General features: G+C 49.5%; 1 pseudogene; it reads left to right on the forward strand.

Annotated features, from left to right (window-relative positions):
- Positions 1-24073, forward strand: part of LOC138267309 (zinc finger protein 208-like) — a 331096-nt pseudogene that overhangs the window by 212350 nt on the left and 94673 nt on the right.

The following is a 24073-nucleotide window of genomic DNA, read 5'->3' on the forward strand; positions in this document are numbered from 1 at the left end:
CCCTGAACCATACTCCCAACCCCCCGCCACAGGCCCTGAACCATACTCCCAACCCCCAGCCACAGGCCCTGAACAATACCCCACCTCCCAGTCACAGGCCCTGAACAATACTCCCAACCCCCCACCACAGGCCCTGAACAATACCCCCACCTCCCAGTCACAGGCCCTGAACAATACCCCCACCTCCCAGTCACAGCCCCTGAACAATACCCCCACCTCCCAGTCACAGGCCCTGAACAATACCCCCAACCCCCAGCCACAGGCCCTGAACAATACCCCCAGCCACAGGCCCTGAACAATACCCCCAACCCCCCGCCACAGACCCTGAACAATACTCCCAACCCCCCGCCACAGGCCCTGAACAATACCCCCATCCCCCCACCTCCCAGTCACAGGCCCTGAACAATACCCCCAACTCCCAGCCACAGGCCCTGAACCATACCCCAAACCCCCCGCCACAGGCCCTGAACCATACTCCCAACCCCCCGCCACAGGCCCTGAACCATACTCCCAACCCCCCGCCACAGGCCCTGAACAATACCCCCACCTCCCAGTCACAGGCCCTGAACAATACCCCCACCTCCCAGTCACAGGCCCTGAACAATACCCCCACCTCCCAGTCACAGCCCCTGAACAATACCCCCAACCCCCAGCCACAGCCCCTGAACAATACTCCCAACCCCCGGTCACAGCCCCTGAACAATACTCCCAACCCCCAGCCACAGGCCCTGAACAATACCCCAGCCACAGGCCCTGAACAATACCCCCAACCCCGCCACAGACCCTGAACAATACTCCCACCCCCGCCACAGGCCCTGAACAATACCCCCATCCCCCCACCTCCCACTCACAGGCCCTGAACAATACCCCCAACTCCCACCTCCCAGCCACAGGCCCTGAACCATACCCCAAACCCCCAGCCACAGGCCCTGAACCATACTCCCAACCCCCCGCCACAGGCCCTGAACCATACTCCCAACCCCCAGCCACAGGCCCTGAACAATACCCCCACCTCCCAGTCACAGGCCCTGAACAATACCCCCACCTCCCAGCCACAGGCCCTGAACAATACTCCCAACCCCCAGCCACAGGCCCTGAACAATACCCCCACCTCCCAGCCACAGGCCCTGAACAATACTCCCAACCCCCAGCCACAGGCCCTGAACAATACTCCCAACCCTCCGCCACAGGCCCTGAACAATACCCCCACCTCCCAGTCACAGGCCCTGAACAATACCCCCACCTCCCAGTCACAGGCCCTGAACAATACCCCCACCTCCCAGTCACAGGCCCTGAACAATACCCCCACCTCCCAGCCACAGACCCTGAACAATAACCCCACCTCCCAGTCACAGCCCCTGAACAATACTCCCAACCCCCAGCCACAGGCCCTGAACAATACCCCCATCCCCCCACCTCCCAGCCACAGGCCCTGAACAATACCCCAAACCCTCACCTCCCAGCCACAGGCCCTGAACAATACCCCCAACCCCCGGTCACAGCCCCTGAACAATACTCCCAACCCCCAGCCACAGACCCTGAACAATACTCCTAACCCCCAGCCACAGGCCCTGAACAATACCCCCACCTCCCAGTCATAGCCCCTGAACAATACTCCCAACCCCCAGCAATACCCCCACCTCCCAGTCATAGCCCCTGAACAATACTCCCAACCCCCAGCCACAGACCCTGAACAATACTCCCAACCCCCAGCCACAGACCCTCCAACCTCCCGCAGGCCCTGAACAATGCCCCCACCTCCCAGTCACAGGCCCTGAACAATACCCCCACCTCCCAGTCACAGGCCCTGAACAATACCCCCAACCCCCAGCCACAGCCCCTGAACAATACTCCCAGCCACAGACCCTGAACAATACTCCCAACCCCCAGCCACAGGCCCTGAACAATACCCCCACCTCCCAGTCACAGGCCCTGAACAATACCCCCACCTCCCAGTCACAGGCCCTGAACAATACCCCCAACCCCCGGTCACAGCCCCTGAACAATACTCCCAACCCCCAGCCACAGACCCTGAACAATACTCCCAACCCCCAGCCACAGGCCCTGAACAATACCCCCACCTCCCAGTCATAGCCCCTGAACAATACTCCCAACCCCCAGCCACAGACCATGAACAATACTCCCAACCCCCAGCCACAGACCCTCCAACCTCCCGCAGGCCCTGAACAATGCCCCCACCTCCCAGTCACAGGCCCTGAACAATACCCCCACCTCCCAGTCACAGGCCCTGAACAATACCCCCAACCCCCAGTCACAGCTCCTGAACAATACTCCCAACCCCAGCCACAGACCCTGAACAATACTCCCAACCCCCAGCCACAGGCCCTGAACAATACCCCCACCTCCCAGTCACAGCCCCTGAACAATACTCCCAACCCCCAGCCACAGACCCTGAACAATACTCCCAACCCCCAGCCACAGACCCTGAACAATACTCCCACCTCCCAGTCACAGTCCCTGAACAATACTCCCAACCCCCAGCCATAGGCCCTGAACAATACCCCCATCCCCCCACCTCCCAGCCACAGGCCCTGAACAATACCCCAAACCCTCACCTCCCAGCCACAGGCCCTGAACAATACCCCCAACCCCCCTCCCATCCACAGACCCTGAACAATACCCCCAACCCTCACCTCCCAGCCACAGACCCTGAACAATACCCCCAACCCTCACCTCCCAGCCACAGACCCTGAACAATACCCCACCTCCCAGCCACAGACCCTGAACAATACCCCAACCCCCACCTCCCAGCCACAGGCCCTGAACAATACCCCCATCCCTCCCACATCTCTGCCACAGGCCCTGAACAATACTCCCATCCCCCACCTCTCAGCCACAGGCCCTGAACAATACCCCCATCCCCTCACTGCCACAGGCCCTGAACAATACCCCAACCCCCACCTCCCAGCCACAGGCCCTGAACAATACCCCCATCCCTCCCACCTCTCTGCCACAGGCCCTGAACAATACTCCCATCCCCCCACCTCCCAGTCACAGGCCCTGAACAATACCCCCAACCCCCAGTCACAGCCCCTGAACAATACTCCCAGCCACAGACCCTGAACAATACTCCCAACCCCCAGCCACAGGCCCTGAACAATACCCCCACCTCCCAGTCACAGGCCCTGAACAATACCCCCACCTCCCAGTCACAGGCCCTGAACAATACTCCCAACCCCCAGCCACAGACCCTCCAACCTCCCGCAGGCCCTGAACAATACCCCCACCTCCCAGTCACAGGCCCTGAACAATACCCCCAGTCACAGCCCCTGAACAATACTCCCAGTCACAGCCCCTGAACAATACTCCCAACCCCCAGCCACAGACCCTGAACAATACTCCCAACCCCCAGCCACAGGCCCTGAACAATACCCCCACCTCCCAGTCACAGGCCCTGAACAATACCCCCACCTCCCAGTCACAGGCCCTGAACAATACCCACACCTCCCAGTCACAGGCCCTGAACAATACTCCCAACCCCCAGTCACAGGCCCTGAACAATACTCCCAACCCCCAGCCACAGCCCCTGAACAATACTCCCAACCCCCAGCCACAGACCCTGAACAATACTCCCAACCCCCAGCCACAGGCCCTGAACAATACCCCCACCTCCCAGTCACAGGCCCTGAACAATACCCCCACCTCCCAGTCACAGGCCCTGAACAATACCCCCAACCCCCAGCCACAGGCCCTGAACAATACCCCCAACCCCCAGTCACAGCCCCTGAACAATACTCCCAACCCCCAGTCACAGCCCCTGAACAATACTCCCAACCCCCAGCCACAGACCCTGAACAATACCCCCAACCCCCAGTCACAGCCCCTGAACAATACTCCCAACCCCCAGCCACAGACCCTGAACAATACCCCCACCTCCCAGTCACAGGCCCTGAACAGTACCCCCACCTCCCAGTCACAGGCCCTGAACAATACCCCCACCTCCCAGTCACAGGCCCTGAACAATACCCCCAACCCCCAGCCACAGGCCCTGAACAATACCCCCAACCCCCAGTCACAGCCCCTGAACAATACTCCCAACCCCCAGTCACAGCCCCTGAACAATACTCCCAACCCCCAGCCACAGACCCTGAACAATACCCCCAACCCCCAGTCACAGCCCCTGAACAATACTCCCAACCCCCAGCCACAGACCCTGAACAATACCCCCACCTCCCAGTCACAGGCCCTGAACAGTACCCCCACCTCCCAGTCACAGCCCCTGAACAATACCCCCACCTCCCAGTCACAGCCCCTGAACAATACCCCCAACCCCCAGCCACAGGCCCGGAACAATACTCCCAAGCCCCAGCCACAGGCCCTGAACAATACCCCCCTCCCCCCACCTCCCAGCCACAGACCCTGAACAATACTCCCAACCCCCCGCCACAGGCCCTGAACAATACCCCCACCTCCCAGTCACAAGCCCTGAACAATACTCCCAGTCACAGGCCCTGAACAATACCCCCACCTCCCAGTCACAGGCCCTGAACAATACCCCCACCTCCCAGTCACAGGCCCTGAACAATACCCCCAACCCCAGTCACAGCCCCTGAACAATACTCCCAACCCCCAGCCACAGGCCCTGAACAATACCCCCACCTCCCAGTCACAGGCCCTGAACAATACCCCCACCTCCCAGTCCCTGAACAATACCCCCACCTCCCAGTCACAGGCCCTGAACAATACTCCCACTTCCCAGTCACAGCCCCTGAACAATACCCCCAACCCCCAGCCACAGGCCCTGAACAATACCCCCAACCCCCAGTCACAGCCCCTGATCAATACTCCCAACCCCCAGCCACAGACCCTGAACAATACCCCCAACCCCCAGTCACAGCCCCTGAACAATACTCCCAACCCCCAGCCACAGACCCTGAACAATACTCCCAACCCCCAGCCACAGGCCCTGAACAATACCCCCACTTCCCAGTCACAGCCCCTGAACAATACTCCCAACCCCCAGCCACAGACCCTGAACAATACCCCCATCCCCCAGCCACAGACCCTGAACAATACCCCCATCCCCCAGTCACAGGCCCTGAACAATACCTCCACCTCCCAGTCACAGCCCCTGAACAATACCCCCACCTCCCAGTCACAGCCCCTGAACAATACCCCCAACCCCCAGCCACAGGCCCTGAACAATACTCCCAACGCCCAGCCACAGGCCCTGAACAATACCCCCATCCCCCCACCTCCCAGCCACAGACCCTGAACAATACCCCCACCTCCCAGTCACAGCCCCTGAACAATACCCCCAACCCCCAGCCACAGGCCCTGAACAATACCCCCATCCCCCCACCTCCCAGCCACAGACCCTGAACAGTACCCCCAACCTCCACCTCCCACCTACAGACCCTGAACAATACCCTCAACCTCCCAGCCACAGGCCCTAAACAACACCCCCCCCCCCCAGCCACAGACCCTGAACAATATCCCCCAACCCTCCAACCTCCCAGCCACAGACCCTGAACAATACCCCCAACCTCCACCTCCCACCTACAGACCCTGAACAATACCCTCAACCTCCCAGCCACAGCCCCTGAACAACACCCTCACCTCCCAGCCACAGCCCCTGAACAACACCCTCACCTCCCAGCCACAGCCCCTGAACAATACCCCCACCCCCCAGCCACAGGCCCTGAACAATACTCCCAACCCCCAGTCACAGCCCCTGAACAATACTCCCTACCCCCAGCCACAGACCCTGAACAATACTCCCAACCCCCAGCCACAGGCCCTGAACAATACCCCCATCTCCCCACCTCCCAGCCACAGACCCTGAACAGTTCCCCCAACCTCCACCTCCCACCTACAGACCCTGAACAATACCCTCAACCTCGCAGCCACAGGCCCTAAACAACACCCCCAACCCCCCCTCCCAGCCACAGACCCTGAACAATATCCCCCAACCCTCCAACCTCCCAGCCACAGACCCTGAACAATACCCCCAACCTCCACCTCCCACCTACAGACCCTGAACAATACCCTCAACCTCCCAGCCACAGGCTCTGAACAACACCCCCACCTCCCAGCCACAGACCCTGAACAATACCCCCAACCTCCTGGCCACAGACGCTGAACAATACCCCCAACCTCCAAGCCACAGACCCTAAACAATACCCCCAACCTCCCAGCCACAGGCCCTGAACAATATCCCCTAACCCTCCAACCTCCCAGCCACAGACCCTGAACAATACCCCCAACCTCCACCTCCAGACCCTGAACAATACCCTCAATCTCCCAGCCACAGGCCCTGAACAATACCCCCACCTCCCAGTCACAGCCCCTGAACAATACCCCCACCTCCCAGCCACAGGCCCTAAACAATACCCCCACCTCCCAGCCACAGGCCCTAAACAATACCCCCATCCTCCCACCTCCCAGCCTCAGACCCTGAACAATACTCCCATCCCCCCACCTCCCAGCCTCAGACCCCGAACAATCCCCCCATCCCCCCACCTCCCAGCCACAGACCCTGAACAATACCCCTAACCTCCCATCCTCAGACCCTGAAAAATACCCCCAACTCGCAGCCACAGACCCCGAACAATACGCCAACCCCCAGCTCCCAGCCACAGACAGTGAACAATACTCTCAACCCCCTCCTCCCAGCCACAGACCCTGAACAATACCCCCACCTCCCAGTCACAGCACCTGAACAATACTCCCAACCCCCAGCCACAGGCCCTGAACAATACCCCCATCCCCCCACCTCCCTGCCACAGGCCCTGAACAATACCCCCAACCTCCCATCCTCAGACCCTGAACAATACTCCCAACCCCCATCCACAGGCCCTGAACAATACTCCCAACCCTCACCTCCCATCCACAGACCCTGAACAATACCCACATCCCCCCACCTCCCAGCCTCAGACCCTGAACAATACCCCCACCTCCCAGCCACAGACCCTGAACAATACCCCCAACCTCCCAGCCACAACCTCTGAACAATACCCCCAACCCTCACCTCCCAGCCACAACCTCTGAACAATACCCCCAACCCTCACCTCCCATCCACAGACCCTGAACAATAACCCAACCTCCCAGCCACAGGCCCTGAACAATACCCCCAACCCCCAGAGAATACCCCCACCTCCCAGCCACAGGCCCTGAACAATACCCCCAAGTCTCACCTCCCAGCCACAGACCCTGAACAATACCCCCAACCCCACAACTTCCCATCCACAGGCCTGACCCCTCCGGTTCGATACAGTCCCTGAGCCCTCCCTCATCCACACCATGAAGCCTTCTCAGTCCACAGACCCTGAGCCCTCCCTCATCCAAAAACCACGAACCCTTCTTAATCCACATACCATGAGCCCTCCCTCATCCACAGACCATGAACCCTTCTTAATCCACAGACCCTGAACCCTCCCCCACCCACAGGCCAGAGCCCCCAGACCACCCTTGATAGGAGTATGAAAGGACGTGGACGCCCCCACAACCCCCATCCAGCCACAGGATCTGAATCCCCCCCACCTCCCTTCCACATGCTCTGAAACCCCCCTCATCCACAGGCCCCGAGCCCCTCCCTACCCACAAGCCATGAACCCCTCCTTCACCCACAGGCCAGAAGTAATCTGTCAAAACAACATTATATCTTACATTTCGTGATAAAGTATTATAGGGCCCAGCAAAACCAATGTAAACATTTTCCTATGATCTTCTTGGCTGATGAATCAAACTCGTGGGTTCTCCACTCACTTGCCAGTGTATATCTGAGAGCAGACATTAATGAGAGGTGCTCACGTACATCTCAACGTTGAGAGGTGCTCACGTACATCTCAACGTTTTTTCACTACACAGCCACCGATTATGGTGTTTGACTAACTTTTTGGTAGCTGTCAAGTGCTTCTTTTGATAACGACGTGATGGTTTGCAGACGTAGACCAATATTAGAGAAGGAACTTTCCTCCACACACTGTTAATATTTCATGGATTTTGGGCAGTGAGTGGCAATCTAAAGTTATTTAGGGAACGTAAATCAGCCTCGAGCCGACTTTTACCAGGTTTGTGAAGGACTGCAGAAACCCATTCTGATAATGTTAGTAGGTTCAGTTATGCTATCTTTGTATAAGGTATACACATGTTCTTTGACATCTTCTGTGATGCTTGAAGGTACAATTGTACCAATGATAATGCAGGGACGAAAGATCTGATGATGCCATTTTTTGCCTAAGGCTGTGCGAATACCTCAAGCATGGAAATGTATGGGACTAACTGGATAGTTATATCTGTTCTTTGGTGTCCTAACTATTGTTTTGTTTATCCTTTTAAATGTGTTATACATTCTCAGGATATGGTACATGTGTATTAGGTGAAATGGTGCATTCCGGGATAGCTTGGGTACAGCTGTTAACGTGCCTACAGTATTTGTGGCCAATAACATTATCACTGTCGAGGACTCACTTATCAAAATTGTGTTGCTCAATCAGCACTTTACTCATTAATAAAACTGCTTTTCTTTTGCCATTAGTTGTGCAAATAATCTTCAAGCCCAGGTGCCCGGCAGTTCATTCTACTCTAGTGAATAGACTGCATGCATTGAACTGTGTATTAAGAAGTGTCCTTCTGGTATGTCACGCCCCCCAGCTAAATCTCTAAAGTCTGCTGCCAACATTTTCCAAGCAAATAAGACATTTTCAGAATTGAAGTCACATGTAAAAGAATGTTACAGTTATTACGGCATACTTCGACGGGACTTTCAACTTTGTGTATCATTGACTTAAGACAGACATGTAAAATCAGATTTGGAAAAACTTTACCTCGAGCGGGGAGCAGTTGGAAATAGGTGGTAAAACAACTGTGGAATAACTTCAGATGCAGGAAGATGTGGAGGCAGAGCCACGATACCGAAATAGCGAGACTCTTCTCAAGTACAGCTGAAGCGAGGAGACTGACATTATCACCCATGCCTCAGGAAGCAACTCATGTTCGACAGCGGAACAGGCATACACACTCTTAAACAATTATACTAGACTGAATTATTTATAAATCACTGACTCCCGAAACGTTTATTAGCTAACACAAAAAGTTTGTACAGTTACAGGACAATCGTAGAGGTTCTCCTCACAATTCCGGCTAAGTTACTTACATGTCTACTTTGTACATATCAAAACAAATGGTAAACCCCGAAGGCAACCCTTTCAGAGTTAATGAGGAATGTTTGACATGTAAGTCACATATAAAAACATGTATTAAATAATATTATGTATATTATGTAGTGAAAGTATATCTGGCTTTCTTATATTTGTGGAAGAGTGCAGTAGGTATCCAGGGATATAGAAGCGTGTTTGTTATACCTCACCTGCAGTGGGTCGTGGAACCAAGTGTGGAGGTGCACAAGCCACAGGCACAACATGCAGTGAGGGTTCATCAATGAGAAATGGAACCTCTGCTGTCAGTGAGGTCAGCAAGCAAATTAAGCTGCCAGGGACACTGCACTCCACACTGTGGTGTAAAACCAGTCAGTCACCCTGTAAGAACCAATGCATTTAAAGTAACATGTAAAACTGCAGCTAGGCGCTGCCCTATAGGTAATACTGAAAAAGAACACTGTGGAAATAAATAGTATAGTGATAAAAAGTGTCATTACTCACAGAAAGAGGAAAAATCTGCTTCGGTCAACAATAGCCAATAATATCCAATGGGATTATTTCAGTCACTGTTCAGTAGTACAAAAAATAGTACTTGCAAGTGTTATTGCAGTTGATAAGTGGCCTAACAATATTAATAGTACCAAAATACTCACTGTTAGACCTGACATGCAGAGGTAGTGGTACCCCCAAAGATTTTCCCCCTTGTGAAAGTGCCGGTGCCCTCCTTCCATCCTCCTGGAAGCATCATTCACCCAGGTGTGCATACTTGCACCCAGGTGGTTTTACTATATAACTACCGTACCTGACATCATTTGCCAGGATGTGCATCTTTGTGCCTGGGTATTGTAATATGGGAACTGAGCCTGACAGGGCTGGCCAGTATTGGCACACTTGCAACTTTGTGATGGCTTTAACAAAAGTGTGGCCCATGCCCAGCAGGCACGGATGTGCACCAGGGCATATGTGCCCCAGGGACTGCCGAATACTCATGCGTGTTCTCACTTCCTATGAGGGCTGCTCTGCCCATAAAATAACATTGGAGAAGGAGTCTTATTAAGTCTGATGGCAATAGTGGATTACAAGGGAGCAGCCTCATTGTTTAGTATAGTTGGATTCAGAATGATAAACCGGTTCTGATGGTAAAGGTGGTTTTGTCATCGATGCCCTAGAAATGCCACTTCTAGGAAGTGGGCATTTCTGAATTCTAAAATGGTTCTTGTGTCTTGTAAATTAGGCTTTATTCCACAGGTCACGGCAGAAGAGCACATCTGTGCATTCCCCAGGAGACCACTATAAATCTTGTGCATCCAGAACAACGTATCCTTGCATTTGGGGCCTGTATAGATAGATTTGTGTGTGTGGGGGGGGTTAACATTTGGCCTCTCTGAGCCCGAGCAGGACACTTCTAAAGATAAAGATCTGCATTCCAGAGCCTCCGGGCGGACAGAGAGGAAATTTAGGTGGGACATCTGCGGTTCAAAGGCGATCCCTTTAAACAACCCCAACGGAACTGTTGGAAATTGCCCTTTTTCATGGTTATCCCTAAACCTTTTTCCTTCTTCCTCCTATTTATTTTGATCTGTTTTTGCTGGTTTATTGTCTGCTCACTTTACCACTGCTGATCAGTGCTAAAGTGCTCCCTATTTAAATTGTATTGGTGATTGGTTTATCCATGATTGGCATATTTGATTTACTGATAAGTCCCTAGTAAAGTACACCAGAGGCACCCAGTCCTGTAAATTAAATGCTACTAGTGGGCCTGCAGCACTGGCTGTGACACCCACAAGATTAGCCATGTGAACAGGTCTTAGACCTGCCACTGCAGTGTCTGTGTGTGCAGTTTTAAACTGCCAATTTGACCTGGCAAGTGTACCCACTTGCCAAGGCCCAATCTTCCCTTTTACTACATGTAAGGCAATCCTAAGTTAGACCCTTGGTAGCTCCATGGGCAGTGTGCAGTGTATTTAGAAGGTAAGACATGTACTGTTGTGTTTTACATCTCCTAATTGTGAAATGCAACCAAATTCGTTTTTCACTGTTGCAAGCCCTATCTCTCTCATAGGTTAACACGAGGGCTGCCTTTAAATAACTTTTAAGTGCAGTTTCCCTTTGGGAGCAGATAGAGATGTGGAGTTTGGGGTCTCTGAACTCACAATTTAAAAACATATCTTTTTTGTAAAGTTGTTTTTTAAATTGTCTGTTTGAAAATGCCACTCTTAGAAAGTGGGCTTTTTCTTGCTTAGACCATTCTGTGCCTCTGCCTGTTTGTGTATTCCACATCTGGGTCAGACCGACAGTTGGGCTGTTGGGAAATTTCTCTAGACAGTGACACAAAGGGAGCTGGAGTGTAGCCTGCATATCCTGATGAGTCCCCTGGGCTAGAATGGGGAGGGAGTAGCCAACACTTAAACCTGGGTAAGGGGAACAACCTCACCTATTCTGACATGAAGGAGGCCCTTCTCACCAGGTATGGTCTTACTTGTGACAAGTACAGGGATCAGTTTAGAGGGAGTAAGACAACTGATTCTAGACCTGGTTAGAATGTGTGATTTCTTTTTGCAGGGCCGACGGGTGGGGGAATGTCAGTAACGTCCAAGATTTTCAGGGGCTGTACAACTTAATTGCATGAGAGCACTGTTCTGCCTTCCTACTTATCTCGTATCAGAGCTTACAGAACCTCTCTGGAATGCACTTCTGAGTTCAAAGGAGACCTTTATTGTTGTTAATTCTTCCCCACCCACAAGTTCTTGAGAGACGAATTAATAGACTTCAAGCACACGTTCAAAAGAGTAAAAGTAGTCACAGCACTGAAAACAAAATACATCACAGTACTTCTCAGTTGCAATGTACACAGCAGATTATATTAGCAAAGCATAAAAATTAAATTCATCACCGTTTGAGCAAGGTGGCAGGGCCTAACTCAGCTTCATCTTTCTGGGGTCTGCAAGTTGATGACTCCGGTCAACTGCGAGAAAGAGATTATCTACCCAAACGGGAGACTGGCAACTGGCGCCTAGTTCCAGCCTGAAGTCAAGCAGATTTGAATCTAACTCACTGTGGCCCCGAGTCATCCTTACAAAAGCGTGCCCCCTCCTCTCAGACTCGGGAAAACCACACAAGCCTTTGGAGACTGGCCAGATCTCCTAGACTTCTCCTCTTCCCAAGCCTGAGCAGAAAGGAAAACACCAAATGTACTATCTCTTCTCAGGTCTAGTCTGGTGTGAAGAAAACAGCTTGGTTCATTTTGTGGAAAAACACAGCTTGGAAGAATACAGACATCTACGATGTTTCAACTGCAATGTCTAACTCCACGTTAAAGCCAATAGGCAGCTAACCTAAATATCAAATGTAATGTCTTATGTCATGTCAAAGCCAATAGGCAGCTAACCTAAATATCAAATGTAATGTCTAATATCATGTCAAAGCCAATAGGCAGCTAACCTAAATATCACATGTAATGTCTAATATCATGTCAAAGCCAATAGGCAGCTAAGCTGAATACAGAATGTAAAGTCTAATATCATGTCAAAGCCAATAGGCATCTAAACTGAATACAGCATGTCAAAGCCAATAGGCAGAATACAGAATGTAATGGCTAATGCAATGTCAAAGCCAATAGGCGGCTAAACTGAATACAGAAAGTAATGTCTAATGCCATGTCAAAGCCAATAGGCAGCTAAGCGGAACAAAACATATAATGTGCTACTGGTGAACATTGAGCAACTAATATGCGCAGTGGTGAAACACAAAGTCATTTGTCAAACACAATTAATAGCATCACAAGCACTTGTCTAGTCTGTTTTGCAGAGCTGCGCCACCACTTGACTGATAGTAAGTTGACTGACCCCAGGAAGCTTGCTATGAAGGCGGATCACTGGGCCAGTACCTGGGTCCACAAGAAGGTGTATGTGGGATGCTCAGTCAAGGGTGGGCACGGTCCCTAATAGAAGAAGGAGGGGGAGGTCAAGGGAGACACAGACAGGTCCCAGGATAAGGAGGGAGAAAAAGGGTCCCAGTCTCTTCTGACAGGAAGGAGGGAGGTTCTGGTGGATGGTGGTGCAGGGCACTCCATTTTTAACCCCAGTGCTTTGAGTGTTCCCAGTTAGGACACATGAAAGGGGACTCTGTCTGTACTAAAAAACACAACTGGTGGCACCTCTGCAGGGTGGCTAATGTGGCCTTAGGGGGAGGTAGCCCCTAGGAGCAGGTCATAGACCATGCCATAATATCCCTTAGTTGGGTGGTTGACTCAGAGGTGAGTTGGTGATCCCTGAGGGTGGGAGTTTTCACTTCCACCAGGTGAGAGTGATTGGAGTTCCAGTCACTGCTCTGAGGGACAGTGGGGCTAGCCATACCATGATGGTAGAAAGGCTTGTTTCCCCAGAGCAGTACACCGGCCAGGTGTGTAGGGTAACACCAGCCCATGGGCAGGATTTCTTCCACCCTATGGCCCTGGTATTCCTAGAGGGCGTGGGGTGGTGACCCAGAGGAGGGTCATAGTTGGTACCCAGATGTCTATAGACCGCCTTCTGGGGAATGAGTTGTCACAGGTGTCAGAGGCACCATCACAGTTCATTTGTGTGGGGGTACCACTCCAAGGTGGAAGGTACAGGACCCCCGCAAGAGCGACAGGAGGAGGGAGAGCCCTGCTCAGCCTGAGGGCACAGACCCTAAGGTGAGTGGCAAGTCCAGGATACCATCCCTGAACTGGTGGGAGGTGAAGGCGAAAAAGGGTGCAAGTCACCTTGGGTTACTGCCTGCCCACTTTCCGAGACCACAAAGTCTAGAGACCCCAGGATGGCCTGGGGCCTGACTCTTGACACTGACAGCTTTCAGTGGCCTCTGTTGGTTGTTATCCTTATGGTCAGAGTTTTCTCTGAGAGAGGAACTGAAGTCAGACCCCAGGGGCGGAAGCGGGCACATCATACTGTTGGCCATGGTGCTACTGTCGGCCTACTGGGATGTATCTGTGAGCAAGGTGAGGTTAGGTGCTGCACAGATGGTGTCCTCAGTTGAGTTGAAAGGTTCCCCTATGGTTAGTTCAGTGGACCCTGAGAGTGTGGACCAAGCAATCCACCTGGGTTCAGCGAGGCGTAGAACTGGCAAGAGCCCCTGCCGTAGTGGGCCATTGTCCAGGTTCTGTCGCCCTAAGCAGGGAAGTCCAGCAAGGTATTGATTGGCTTACCCTAAGTTTAGGATGTGGGGGGAGTGTTGGAAATTACTATTTTTTCAGGGTTATCCCCAAATAGTTTGCCTTCTTCCTCTTATTTTTTCTGATCTGGTTTTGCTGGTTTATTGTTTGCGCACTTTACCACTGCTGATCATTGCTAAGGTGCAAGTGCTTCCTATGTAAATTGTATTGGTGATTAGTTTATCCGTGATTGGCATATGTGATTTGCTGGTAAGTCCCCAGAAAAGTCCACCAGAGGTGCCCAGGGCTTGTAAATCAAATGCTACTAGTCGGCCTGCAGCACTGGTTGTGCTACCTACATAAGTAGCCCTGTGAACATGTCTCAGACCTGCCACTGCAGTGCGTGCGTGCGTGTGTGTGTGTGTTAAGTTTTAAACAGCTAATTCGACCTGGAAAGTGTACCCACTTGCCAGGCCCAAACCTTCCTTTTCATTCCATGTAAGGCACCCCTAAGGTGACCCCATGGGCAGGGTGCAGTGTATTTAGAAGGTAGGACATGTTCTGGTTTGTTTCACATGTCCTAACAGTGAAATACTGCCTAATTAGGCCTCTCTTTCTCCTAGGTTAACATGGGGAGTGCCTTTAAATAACTTTTAAGTGCAGTTTCCCTTAGGGAGCAGATGGATAAGTGGAGTTTGGGGTCTCTGAACTCACAATTTGAAAACACATGCAGTCACCGACCCCCTTGAGTGTGTCTGGGGCCAGGCCCGGGCAGGGCAGGATCTTGTCAACAACAGAGACTTTTCTTTTAAGTTGACCCACTTCAAAGGCAGAAAGGGGTATAAGTAGTGGACCCAAAACCCCAGACATTTAGAAAACGTCTGGATCAAGAGGAACCTCTACCAAGGAGAAAAGCTGATATGCTGGAGGAGGAGTACTGCCCCTTTGCTGTGTGTGCTTTGCTGGGTTGACCTGTAGTTGCTGCTTCTGCCTTAAGGAGGGCAAAGACTGGACTTTGCTGTGTATCCTGCTTGTGAAGTTTCTCCAAGGGCTTGGAGTAGAGCTTGCTCCTCACGTCGCATCGTCCCGCTTCGCACCACAACCCGGACACCATCCACGCCAGCGCTCCTGACTTTGTCATCAGCCCGGAGTTTGATCTGCAACGGCTGTGACTTCAAGGGCCCAACGACCCCTGCACTGACTTCTGGAACCGACGCCAGTGACACCGCACTCCGTATCTCATCGCAAGTATCACAACACCCTACATTTCCAAGGTACTGTTTACAGGTCTTCCCGACACCGTAGCTGGCCTGCGATGCCGCTGCCAGCCTGAACTGTTGAATTTGTTGTTCACGACACCGTTATAGACCCAGATGGAGCTATCGACTTCAAGAAACTGTATTTTTAAGTAATTCTTGCAAAATGCATATCTTTATTACTGTATGTTGGATTTTTCTCATTTTGGTAATGGTTTACGGAGATAAATATTGACTATTTTTCTAAAACTTGTGTGGTGTCCTTTTGTAGTGTTTTCACTGTATTACTGTGTGTTATGTGCAAATGCTTTACACATTGCTTCTGAGATAAGCCTGACTGCTTGTGCCAAGCTACCAAGGGGGTGAGCAGGGGTTATCTGAGCTGGGTATCTCCCTTATCTTGACTAAAGCGAGGGTCCCTACTTGGACAGGGTGCAAACTGACTGCCAACCAGAGACCCCATTTCTAACAGGAACCATCTAGAATAACTGGTGGTACTTAACGTCTGCAAGGCAGAGTAACTTTTACAGTGACACAGGATCAGTGCTTCTGGACTGCGTGGGCATATGAGCATATTGCCAAAGGAATCTGTTGTGCCCAGGAGGATACCTGTCTGAGGAGGGGATCTGCGCTCCTTTCCCGTTTAGTGACTGGCCTGGGGCTGATTGCATGCTGCTGTGTAGCATCCCAAAGTGTAACTCTCCAAGGACAGGTTGGCTTGCCCCCTGTTCTCTGAGGAGGTCTCAGAGACATCAAAGACCTACTGAGAGGGACTTAAATCGACTGGTAATATCTGTAGAGCAGTGCCCTCTGCTGCGCCTATATCGTATGCTGGACTTCACCTGGCAACAGCGGCATTAGCATGGCCTAAGTATTGTGTCTGTAGACTGGAATTGCCAGGTGCAGAGCTTGCCAAGGACTGCCTGCGCTTCAAGTGAGTGCCCCCTCCTCCTGGGAAGCACTGCAGGCCTAAAGTCTGGTTGGTGTGAACAGGATCACCCGGTGCAGGTCCCTGCTGGGCCCGCTATTGTTGACTCTGTTGCATTTCTCTTGTGTGTGCCTCGGCTGTATGTTCATTGTATACGGTGCCCTGTTCATTGGGTGCAACTCTCCGAGGTGGGGGTCAACCTGAGTTGTGCTCTACTTGTGGCTTCAAGTCATCACACACCAGACAAGTACTTTCTTTCTGAGAAGGTACCACATTGGATATTGGCTTGTGGGTGAACGTACGGTCAGGGCAACTCAGATCATTGGACCTCTGACGTCCTCCTTTTTGCAGGGGTACAGCACTGAGTACTTTCCACATGGAATCGTAACCACCATCTGGGGTCACTTGAGTCTTTGTGCCACAGACGCGGCATCTCCTGGTACAGGAGGTGCTGGCCTAATAGCTTGTTGTGTGCAATTGGAAGTGTTGAGGGCGACTCAAGTCAAGAAGCTGCAATGGAGTTTCTCGGTTCAGAAATGATGAAATTGCTAACATTGCACTGTCTGGCTAGGGTGGGTGACTCGGTGTCTAATGGCGGCATCAGTGACCCCCGTGTTTTGCAGACATATGATTGAACCTCCTGTGGGGATCCCGAACGTCTCCTTACTAATTGTTTCCTGCTTTGTCATTCCTTTTGCCCACCTTGATCCAGGAATCCTGAGAAGTATGACTTGGCCACGAGTGGCCTAGTAACAGGGAAAGGTTGATGTAATCTTTGATTCGTGGAGTGGCAGGATAGCCGAAGCTGGTTGGTGGGTGAAGGGTGGTTTGGAAACCAGGGTGCTTGCAAACACAGTTGCATCCACTATCCAGATATCTGGGCGCCGCGTTAGGGTGCTGAGAGTGAGTGCGTACGAGTGAATGTGCGCGTGCACCACCTGATGCTTGTGGCGCCACATGACGGTGCAGAGTGGATGTGAGGGAGTGAGTGCGAGTTAATGCGAGGGCAGTACCGTGCTGCTGCTGGTCCAGTTTATTCTGTCATGATTTCTTACAGTTATTATTATGTCTTATTAGTGTGACCCCGCCGTCCTGTTACATGGAAGTGTTCTAAGCCTTGTATGTACATGTTGCTGCTGACTTTGGGAACTGGGCTGCATCCTGAATTTATGTCTTACACAGATTGTGGGGAGTGCTAGAGTGGGTCTCGTGCTGACGTTTGGCTCCTTATGTGGGTGCGGGGAGGGAATGTACTATTTTCCTCATGTGTATATACAGTAGCGAGTGTTTAGCAGAGTTAGGCCTCTTATGTGACTTCTATTGCTGATTGGGGAGTGGGCCCAGAGTTGTATTCCAATCGTGCGGTGTTGACCGTGTGTGTTGAATACAATCTTTTTATACATGCACTGTGTGTGAAGTGTCATTTGTGCCACAAAGCATGTTTGTGTCGAGGAAGTGCTGTCTTTTTACTTTACACATTGCCTCTCAGATAAGCCTGTTGCTCTGTGCGAAGCTACCCAAGGGCGAGCACAGGTTATACAGTGAGTGTAATCACCCACCCTTGACAGGAGTACCGGGCTCTACCTGGCTGGGACCCTGCTTTAGCCAACCAGAACATGCCCCTCCAACACCTTCCTTGACAACTTCACTCATCAAAAGTGACCAAACTGCTTCACCACTCCAAAGGCAGGCACAAACAGTAGCTAGCCAATCACATGCATTGTTTCTATAGAAAAACTGGCATCAACAACATAGCTGACACTGCCGCGAACGATTAACAGAAACCTAGCTGTGGTTTGACGACTAATACTAGCCAGCCGCTTAACTGATCATTACACATTGAGCTGAACCATTAATCGACTGACACTCCCAGTAACCAGTGGGGTTATTTTACAAGCCTCCTCCTGGCTCTAATCTTTAACATGGAGTCAGAGATAAAATGTCTGCATCAGTGCCTAACAGTATTGAGCATGTGTATTTTGATAAATGTTGTTTTGTCACTTTGAAACCTAATATGTAATGTGAACCCTTTCTTTCATTTAGTTCCAGTCAAGAATCAGCCTAAGATGGTTCTTTAAAGACTGAACATTTCCCAGGAATATTAACAGATGTAAGCAATTGAGTAGCTCTGGTCATTTACAAGGTATGTTTATCTTTACATATTTTTTATGTTTATATTATGAGCCAAGTTGTTCTGATTCATCTAGGCCTTAATGTGTTTTAGGTTTGTAGAGAAACAACTTATTTACCTTTCCTCATCATTGCACTGAGTAAAGGGGGTTGTAGCACTGTTTGGGGAGAGGACTTGGCATTAAAGACAGTTAGTGTGGTATGTTGCTTTATCTCTTGGAAAAGGGCAAGGGTGCTTGTGATGTGTAGCGTTATCTCCAAGTATGTAAATCCGGGTTTCTGAATCTGGTGAGTGTTAGAATTATGGTATTCCACTTAAGCCGTTTGCATGTTTATGAGCAGCTGCTGTTACCCAGTGCACAAAACATCTTACTCTAGAGGAGTCATCTCATCATTATGTTTCTTAGGGCTGGAGAGAGTTAAGGGCCTCATTACGAGTGTTGTTGGTTGGACTGTTGCGCTCTGGGCCATCTGACCGTCCAATTACAACCCACCAGGGAACTGCCCTCCTGCTGGGAATATTGTTCCCGATGGGCAGGTGGCGGTATTGGTTATAGTCAGCCAAGACAGCGCTGAACTCTGTTTCCCCACCATGAAAAGGCTGGTGGAGAACAAATGCAGTTGTCCCCTGCCTAGCACCCCCGAAAAGCGCAGTCTGCTTTGCAGACAATGCACATTCCAATGGTGCTGGTCAGCCTCCTCTGTGCTACGAGATAGCACTCAGCTCCTTTAAAGGAGCCGAGTGCTACATCGTAGCACTGTTCCAGCCGGACTGATCGATGGGAATGCTCTGTAGGGCGGGTGGGGCACGCCGTGGCATCCTCCCTGTGAGGTGGAATCGCCAAACTCAAAATGAGGCCATTAGCATTGCTAATGCTCGCACTTCTATATTATGTGTACGTTAGCTTGTTGGTCTCAGGTCATGAAAAGGAGGCAGGATGTTACCCCGTTGGTAGCCAATCTTGGTCTCCTATGAGAATTTCCTGCCTAAAGTTCACATCTGATTTGCTACTCTTAGTGCTGGTGGAATCAAACCTTTCCATTCCTGACTCCTTTGATAGCAGTGCTGCTGCTGTCCAAATAGCATCTTTGTCAGGGTAACACAAGTCACCCCTTCAATGTTTACTGACAGTTTACAGGAGCAGGAATTGCTAGGTTCAGAGCACTGGCTGCTGTGTGTTGTACGTTGGTAGTAAGAGTGGTAGGCAGGCACTTCTAACACCATCTTCAGTACTTGTTCCCAGTGGAACAGTGCACCATAAAGATAAAGAGCACAACAAAGATTAAAAATGTCAACAAGGGGAAATCACTTCAACAGTCCAGTAGTCTATTATTTCACACCAAAAGAAAATTAATTATCATGTACCCAATGCTTAATTTCTTTTCTTCTTTCACACTGTTGTTTGCGAGGTATAAATTATCAATATGATGCCTGGTACGATGGAGCAGCATGAATATTTTAAACCACGCAGCTTGTTTGGAAGCTGTTCTTTGTTTTTGAAAGTGTGACCATAAGCCTATTTTGGAATGTGAGTGCTATGAATGTATCCCTTCCTCCTGTGTACTTAGAAATGATCACGTGTTCAAAACTAAATGCAGTACATTTAGAGGAATAGCGTGTCAATTTAAACATCTGCTGAAGCTAACTTGTATAATTAGAAAAGAAAGGGTACGTTAGTACTACCAAATGTAATAATACTCATGTTATCTACCTCCGAAGAATCGGTGGCCTGCAGAACCAGACATATCTCAGCACCGAGCCAGTATCTCCGTGAAACTCGAGCACATTGATACCATTAGGTTTTGTTTATGCTTTATAAAAAGTCTCAAAATAAACATAAATAAATGTTTAACACCTTCTCATTTTGGCGTTTGTTAGTTATGTTTAGGATTAATGTTTTTCTGTTATTAAATATGTATTTTCCTTGATCATATTCAGTTTTAAGCGCTGCTCTTTGATACAAGAAATATTTTTTAATATCTTGGGTACTTTAAGGGGAGATTTCTTTGAGAATTTCTTGTCTAGGCGTACATCCTAATGTGTTCATTTCACGTGAGGTACACTTCAGATTGTATTAAAGGGTAGTATGTTACAATGTTTTTATTAGGGTTTTATGTGTGATAACCATCATTTTAGTGATTTCAATATCTTTAAATCTAACAGAATACGGACCTCAGGATAAACTTAAAGGTCAAATATTATGAATGAGCAGGCGAATCCCACCATCCAACCGGAGGATGAGCCAGAGACTACAGCTTCCATTAATCAAAAACAAAGATAATCCAATATAGAAATCTCCTCCATGAACAGACTGGTGATCAAAAGCCAAGCAAGAGCAATGGCATGGACTTAAGAATGTGAGCTGTCTCTCAGTGTTACTGTGCTCATATTTCCTATTAATAAAGTCAAATGAAGGTGATCACTAGGACTGTATATTCACACGTTATGCAGCAACCTGCGCATGGTATGTTATAGGAGCCACTGTGCTTCTCCGTTATAGTTAAGAGCATCCATGCTGTCGTGCTTGTCCATTATACAACCTACATTTGCTGTCCCACAGCAGCCAGAGAAAGACAAACACTGCGAACCAGGCAATGGAAGGATAAAAGAATGAGTCTCCTGCTATTCACAAAAGAAAGTATCTGCTGAACGCCCAGTCCCACCAATAACATTCATTTTCCTGTCACTGGAGAGTGAAAACTGAACCCAAAGTGTTGATGCACAAATCAACAGAGGGGACTTTTACTCTAGTAAATATTAGTTTATTTGGCACTCATCAGAAATACAACATGTCCATTCTAAATTTGGGAAAGAATAGCTTTGATTCATCCTTCATTATGGTCCATCAGCAAACACCACCATCGGATGTAAACAAAATGGCAGAGACATTAAACACAACAACAAAACTATATGCAGATTATGAATCTAAGGAAGGCTGTAGTTTGCCATCACACCTAGAGTGCCATCAGAGAACACATACAGGGGAGAAAAAAATATACAGTTGTACCGAATGTCAGGAGACCTTCACTCTGTCATCACATCTATGCACCCACCAGCAAACACACAGAGGAGAAAAAGCATACGGCTGCAGTGAATGTGATAAGAGCCATCAGTTAACACCTACAGGTGAAAAACCCTACACAAGTGGAGAATGTGAGAAACTTTTGGTTGATTCTGCAGTTCTAAGGAGACACCAGACAACCCACAAAGGAGAGAAACCTTACGGCTGTTGTGAATGCGGTAGGAGCTTTACCTATTCATCAACTTTAAGAACTCATCAGCGAATACACACAGGTGAAAAACCATATAGGTGCAGTGAATGTGGAAAGAGCTTCAGACAGATAGCAACCTTCAAAAGGCATCAGCAAATACACACAGGTGAAAAAACACATAGGCGCAGTGAACGTGGGACAGGCTTTACTCAATCATCAAACCTAAGGACACAAAAGCAAACACATATAGGAGAAAAATCATATGTGTGCAGTGACTGTGGAAAGGGCTTCAGTCAGTATTCAAACCTAAGAATCCACCAACGAACACACACAGGAGAAAAACCATACAGGTGCAATGAATGCACGAAAAGCTTCAATCACCTGTCACTTTTAATGGTTCATCAACGAAAACATACAGGAGAAAGACCATTCATATGCAGTGAATGCGTGATGAGCTTTACAATGTTAGCACATCTAAAAAGCCATCAGCGAATACACACAGGAGAAAAACCATACAGGTGCAGTGAGTGTGGGAAGAGCTTCAGACAGATATCAACTTTCAAAAGACATCAACAAATACACACAGGTGAAAAACCATACATGTGCAGTGAGTGTGGTAAGGGCTTCAGTCAGTCATCAAACCTAAGGAAACACCAGCGAACACACACAGGAGAAAAACCATACAGGTGCAGTGAATGCATAAAAAGCTTCAATCAGCTGTCACTATTAATGGTTCATCAACGAACACATACAGGAGAAAGACCATTCAGGTGCAGTGAATGTGGAAAAAGTTTTCCGGTGTTGGTAAATTTGAGAACCCATCAGCGAATACACACAGGAGAAAAACCATACCTGTGCAGTGAATGTGGGAAGAGCTTCAGAGTGATAGCATCCTTCAGACAGCATCAGAAAATACACACAGGGGAAAAACCATACAGCTGCAGTGAATGCAGAAAGAGCTTCAGGCATTTATCAACATTGAAAAAGCATCAGCTGATACACATAGGTGAAAAACCATACATGTCCAAGGAATGTGGGACAGTCTTTGGCACATCATCAAACCCAACACACACACAAGAAAAAACATGCATATGCTGTGAATGTGGGAAGGACCTCAGACACTTGTGAACCTTCAAAGAGCATCAGCAAATGCACAGGGGTGAAAAGCCACAGTTATGCAACAAACTTGGGAAGGCTTTCAATCAGTCATCAAACCTAAGCACACATCTGGCAATACACACAAGAAAGACATTATAACTGCAATGATTCCAGCATAGACTTTCATTGAGTTATCTAATCTAAGGAACCACCAGTAAACACGTTCATGAGTAAGACTTATTCACCAACCGGTCCACAGTAATAAGCCTCCAGATTTCATTAACTGCATCAAAAGATCCAGTTGAGGCTATGGGAGTGGAATATGAGAAACAGAACTAACGCTTAGCCTATCATAAAACTCATAACTATTCCTTCAAATGGAAGGCACAGTAGTCAACCCTTGAATCCAAAGAGAAAGAGGCAAAAGAAGCAGAAAAACAAAAAAAACTACTCGAGAAACTTAACAGAAAAAACACCAAGTGAAGGATGTAGTGAAAAAGATGTCCTTGTTTGGGGAATACCTTGTTCACCAGAACTAGATGAAGGCAATAACTTCTTGACATACCCCCAACTGCAGCACTCACAGCATATGTATGTGGGAACAGCAGCTGTCTCAATTTTAGGGAAACACTGGTTGGAAGAGATGGGTCTGCTTGATGCGTGGATAAATATACGCCCTCTTAAAGTAGTCTGCTCTCTTTGCGGTGGGCCAGTGCACTGATGGCCAGCTCACCCACAGTGCTTTCTTTCAAGGACTGGCATTGCATGCAAGTGGAAAGAAAATTGCCATTTGGTACTTGCCCGTGGCATGGAATAACTTGAGATCTCTGTGTCCTGGCAGGTTCCAGCCACTGTAAAGCTGTGTGGAGCTCATGTTAGCAGCCAGCAAAACCTTCCTAAACTCACAGACATGTCAGCGCCGCAGCTGAAAACCACTCACTATTAAAAATGGACATATTTGACCTATTCTTACTCTTCCACTAAGGTCTATGTTTTATACAATTCATGGCTGCGGCATGTATTCCGGCATTAAAGATGTGAATTTACCCCCAAAAAGGGCAGCCACCAACCCCAGACAATGCAGCTAATTACAGTTTTTATGCCATATTTACAGAGGTAACAGAGTTGCAATTATTCTATAGCAGGACTGGAGGCCCGGATTATGTTTCTCCTTCTTTGGTGTTTATTGTTTGCA

Source organism: Pleurodeles waltl, chromosome 12 (assembly GCF_031143425.1).
Source record: "Pleurodeles waltl isolate 20211129_DDA chromosome 12, aPleWal1.hap1.20221129, whole genome shotgun sequence".
In the NCBI taxonomy this organism is placed as follows: Eukaryota; Metazoa; Chordata; class Amphibia; order Caudata; family Salamandridae; genus Pleurodeles; species Pleurodeles waltl.